The sequence below is a fragment of the Solanum stenotomum genome, chromosome 10 (assembly GCF_019186545.1).
Source record: "Solanum stenotomum isolate F172 chromosome 10, ASM1918654v1, whole genome shotgun sequence".
Taxonomy (NCBI): Eukaryota; Viridiplantae; Streptophyta; class Magnoliopsida; order Solanales; family Solanaceae; genus Solanum; species Solanum stenotomum.
The window spans coordinates 3775762-3781761 of record NC_064291.1 but is presented as its reverse complement, the minus strand read 5'-3'; the positions used below and the strand labels follow the sequence as shown (position 1 = coordinate 3781761).

Here is a 6000-nt window from a genome sequence, read left to right as displayed (position 1 = left end):
TATATATATATATATATATATATATTAGTTCTACACTTATTATATTCCTTGTATACACTTTAGATATCCATCCTATTTAGCGATGAATTGTCACAAAATTTTATTGGCTACGAGGGTATTATAACTTTTGAAGGAGGAATCAAAATTAAAATTTATACATACAAAAAATGTATTGACCTTATATATACAGAATAATTTTTCTAATGTAAGGAATTGAATTAAACGTACCCCCTTGCACCCTCATTTATAGTTCTAGTACACTTAGCTACGAGTAATTTAGTGATCGATAAAGTAAATAATTAAGTGAGATGGTCTTACTTGAATCCTGATTTTTTGATCATTAAGAGCTTGAAAGACGGTAGCAATGCAATAATCATTCATATAAGAATTTGCTGAAGACATAATTTGTAGAAAAGGACTTGAATGTTTGTTATGAATTAGCCACTCAATAGCACCCCATTTAGCTGCTTCTTGTGCTGTATATGTTGTATAAAATCTGCAGCATTGCCTGTGCCTAATGAGAGTAGCAAAATTTCATTGTAGTTCATCGATTTAATTGATGACAATGCTCGATCCGCTTGCGTCGAATGGTTGGTTGCCACACTAAGTGCAACTAAGGCCTGTAATATATTTACTGTCAGACCTCTATATAACACTCATTCTTGGTAAGAACATATAATAGTCATTCTTGGTAAGAACATATTTGTATCATTAATAATATAACAAAAATATAAATAGCTACACTATGTGTTTAATGATGATTATTTAATCTAACCAGTTTAGGGTACTAGTTGGATTTGAACTTTGGTCCTGCGGGTGATTTTCTAAGCTTGTACCAACAACACAAAGACACTCATATGTTTCTCATGGGTGTACGGTTAATTATATTCTATTTTCTATCAGTTTTTTTTTAAAAAACATATATAGACATGATTTTTTTTCGAAGTTAACGTACAGGTGCACGTGCACCTCCACCATACAATGTGGGTTCGTCTTTGCTCTAGATATATGTATTTTGGATACATGGGTCAAGTTTAGGTGTAATTTGTTCTAGATACATTGTATCCACAAGTGGATTCAAATGTATCTGAGATATATAGCTAACCTCGCACACCTCTCTCCTATCTCGTTCGCCACTCTCCCATTTATTTGGTAATCCAGATACATGCGAATCACGCTCGCCTCTCTCCCTACCTAATCTCGCTCGCTTCTCTCCCTATTTTGTGTGTATCTGGTAGCAAAAGTACATGTATCTAAATGTAAGATACGTAGTATTTTGAAAAGTACAGGTAATAATAATATATATAATAGTGAAGTATGTCTAATTACGTACTGGATTTGCAGTAGCAACACTACCATCAATAAGATTGAACTCAACTTGATTTCCTTTAGCATCATTAGTGACAAAATAATGTGGTGGAAAATATGTTGGAGCTGCAGCCGTGCTGTAGCATATGTCACACATCTTTGCATCCAACTCAGGAGAATTGGCTAACTGTGTATAAGTTTGTCTAATTAGATAATTATTTCTAAAATTAGCCCATAAAAATATAATTTGCTTGGTTCGTTTAAATTTAGATAGATCATTGACCCGTTCATTTATTGACTCATCCTATTAAAAAATTGAACATATGTAGAAAAATTGACCCAATCTTGCTAAAATATTTTGAGAAAATACATTTTAATTCATTATAACTGAACTCATTTCAATTCAAATAAATTTTAAACCGATTAATAAATTAATATAATATATGAAAGATTTACCTTGGACTTAGTGAATATTATTGGCTGATTTTTCTTGATGTCAAAGGTTGGAATGACAACATTTGTTAAAGCTTGATGCAAACGAGTCTCTCCCAACTTATCTTACAAAACTTTGTGAAGATATTTTCCATCATATTTTGGAGCAAAAATTGGAGGCAATGCACTATAATTGAAACCATAATTTTGTATTAAAACATATTATTTCGATACTGACTTGACCTATACACATATGTTGTAGAATGGAAATAATATGTGATAGCCCAGCCCGTCAGTGATATTGTTAAGTTGTTGATAAGACATGTTTACTTATATACCAATATCTTTTCTATATTTTGTAGACGTGAGACTTGTATCTTAAGTTGGGGCGTCACATACATCCCCTATATGGACTCAACGTCCTTGTTGAGGTTTTCTTATCTTAAGTTGGGGTGTTACATACACCCCCTCTATAGACTCAACGTCCTTACTGAGGTTTGCCCCACCGTATGACATTTGTCTAGACTCAGCACTACGATTTTCCCCGCCTTGTCGTAATTTGCCTAAACTCAGTTGAAGTTAGGGCCACATCGACCAAACTGACACGTGATTGGCTTTGATATCATTTGTGACGGTCCAACCCATTAATGATATTATCTGCTCTGAACTTAGGTCCAAACGACTTTAAAACACATTACTAGTTTGTAAGACTTGCTTAATCATATACCAAATATCTTACCTATGTTTTACCAATGTGGAACTTCTTATCCTAAGCTAAGATGTCATATAATCGGAATGTGTTTTAATACATATATGTATAAAAGTTAAAGTTAAGAATAAAATTGGCAAATAGTATGTAAAAATAATTATGTACCTAGGTGGGAAAATCCTTTGGCCATGTTCAAAGTAAAAGGATACAATATCTTTGGCAGCACAAAAGGGAGGATTATTTTCATTTGGAGCAGTGATCATAGTGGCTAATATTGCACCTGTACTTGTTCCAGCAATCACATCAAAGTAATCTACAACTCTTGCATCTTAACCATCCAATTCCTGACTCAAAAATAATTTTTCAGGATGATCGCTATAACATCTTTTTCAACACGTAACAAAGTCTAATGATAAATCTAACATGGAAGACAATTAATACTGTTTCTTAAACAACATGATATAGACTTTAAGGAGGATTTTCATGAAGAATTGTGAGATAGCCTTCCACTCATACAATTTTCCATATATAGATCAGGTTGTGGATGTACAAGATCCTTATAATAGATTTATTGTCATAAAAGATATTCAATTATTAGTTTTGATTTGTCATCTTGTTATTTCGATCCCAACATGATAATCATTAAAATAATACAATTCAAATATAAAAAATATATAGTAATGCCACATCCATACATACGTAAAAAAAACATAGTTACGATACGTCGAAACCTGAAGTTGGTCTTCAAGAAAAGCAAGGATAGTAGTTGGAATAATTCCTCTTATGCCTCCTCCATCAACACTAAAAATTGTCACCATTTATCCCATCACATGAGATGTTGCCACCAAAAAAAGTATAATGAAAAATGATCTTCTAGTTGCCATTGTTAGTAGTACAAAAGCATCGACTAACAAGCGAGGGTTTATATAATTACATGAAAAGTCTTTGGTTCAAGTCCAGAATGATCATTTACTCTTTGTAATCAGATTTGCTAGTAGAGTAATCTCACAATTATTATATTTGTAAATCTGAGTCAGACCCATGTAGGGTCAAAAAGTTCAAATGAATCCACTTGATTGAAATATTTTATAGGTAAAATTTGATAAATTAAAATTAATCATATCATGTCAAATGAACTAATGTGATCCTATGGTGTGATGATCTAGTAGGTTCAAAAAATTATTGTGCTATGATTTTTGAAATGCCTATGCAATATTAATTCTTAAATATTTTTTACTCAAATTTTTGTTTTGTGTAACCATATATATTGTTACAAATGTGTGCACATTTGGTTAAGGGTATACCTTATTACTTTCTGTCTATGGTTTAATTTTCTCTTTTTTTTTACTCTTGTTTTTTTCTATTTCAGAGGGCGTTTGACTAAGAGTTAATTTGAATTGATTTATTTTAAATGCTAAAATAACTTTAAAGTATTTTTGTAGTGTTTGAATAAAATATAAAAGTATTTTCAAACATTTGTTTTAAACTCAAAAAGACAAAAATTGTCAAAAATCACAAGTTAGAATTCTTATCTATGACTTTTAAGTCAAACAGACAAAAAATAAGTCAAAAGCTATAAATACAATTTCTAACTTATTACTTTTGACCTATAAGTCATAAATCATAAATTCATCCAAACAAATTCTAATCTTATAAGTTGGTCAAATTGACTTTTAAAAAATGTTTGACTAAGCGTATTAGTTGGTCAAAGTGTTGACCAAGTTTATTTTTAAAAAAATGAAGTGTTTGGCAAAATTTTTGAGAGAAAATAAGTATTTTTTGTAGTGCGTAGTTCTATAAGCTGTTTTCAGAAGCTAAAAAAGTATAAATTTTCCCTAAATACACTTTTTTGCAAAACACTTTAAAGAAAAATACGCTTGAAAGTACTTTTAAAAAATTTAATCAAATATTAATTGCTGCTAAAAGGTTTAGTTTTATTTACTGGTTATAAACAAACTATTTCTCACCAACAAATACTTTTTAAAAAAACACTTTCAAAAAAAGACTTTTCACAATAAGTTGATTTTAGAAATTAGCCAAACATATTAAGGATGTCTGATTAATTGTTGGTACCCACTTGCATATAAGTTTACATTAATATGAAGAAATTAACAAGTATTGAATAAAATTTCTTTAAAAAAATAAATCAAAATGCTAGTCGTCAATCTTTTATTCTTTATCTTCACTTATTTCATTTCATCATTCTCTCTTCTCGATCGTTCGTCCCCCCCTCCCCCCCTCCAACCCCCCAATTGATTCATATCATAATTATTTGTATAATATTAACTTGGCACTTCAAATTATACTTTTTCCTTTTTGCTTTGAAAAGAAGATTCAAATACCATAGCACAAAATCACGATAATTTATTTAAACATTTAACACAACCAAAAGGTTACATAATCCAAGCACACATTACATAGAGAGACGTTTCTATTTATCCCTCAAACTCCTCTTTTATTTTGAGGTTGAAATACTTAAATGCGCGCAATCATAAATATTGCAAGTGCTTATTATTTAGCATAGTAAGGTTACTACTACAATCCGAGAGCTTGAATTAATAAGAAGCTTTGTTTTCTCGTGTCACTCCCCGAGCCTACACCCTGGACCCATTGCTGGCTCGAAGTGAACTCTTGGTCTGACTTACCTACTCAGCGAAAGACTTAAAGCATTAAGAAAATAATTCAAATGCTAACTAACTCAACTGTCTGGAACTGAAATCAAAATGTTTTAAAAATAAACATTTAACTTAGCCAAAGTGGCAACTCAAATCTGAACATAAGCCAATAACAAGGTAAAGACAAATGAACTAACTGACTGTCTATCTATGAAGCCTCTAAACAACTAAGATGGATGTCGGGACAGGCCCACGACATCCTAATGAACTAAAGCTAATACTGAAAGCAATGAAAATGGATCTTACGGAAAGAAATGAGGCTCACCACAAGACTCTGATCTACTCATTGGATAACGGTGCATTGGATGTTGATCCTGGTTACCTGCGTCTGTATCATAATACGATGCAGGCCAACTAGTATCAGTACATTGAATGTACGAGTATGCGAGTTGGAATGCTAAATACAACATAGGCTTGAAAAGAATCTGAAGAACTTACCTGGCTCAACTCAACTCAACATAACTGAACTCATTTCAATATAAAACAATTTAAAACAAGTGCAATATAAAGTAAAGCTGTTTAAAACATGATGTCAACTCTGTGTGTATGCAAAGATACGTATAACTCTGAGATGTACGTAAAAATACAAAATAAACTAATGTATGTAAAAATACAAAATACTGATGTGGGAGTTTCTCTAACCGACAACCATCACTTAGGAGCTATAGTGATGATACAACGTTTTTAGCCCCACGCTGCCAGGGCCGTCCTATACTTTGCCTGGGTATAGAACCTGAACTACTAAGTGAATCCACTAGTCTATGCTAAAAAGCACTAAGGGTTCATCTAAAAAGTATGACCCTTTTCTACCCATGATGTCTACATGGTTTATGGGGGCTGGGGGTTCTCTGAACGCTCCCCCATATTGGTGCTCAA

The 6000-nt window shown here is 32.0% G+C and overlaps 2 pseudogenes; both read right to left on the bottom strand.

Moving 5' to 3' along the window:
- LOC125878258 (patatin-17-like) overlaps positions 1-3336 on the bottom strand; it is a 3869-nt pseudogene extending 533 nt beyond the window's left edge.
- A 1469-nt stretch (positions 3337-4805) lies between these two features.
- The window catches only part of LOC125878250 (patatin-17-like), a 50920-nt pseudogene continuing 49725 nt past the window's right edge, over positions 4806-6000 (bottom strand).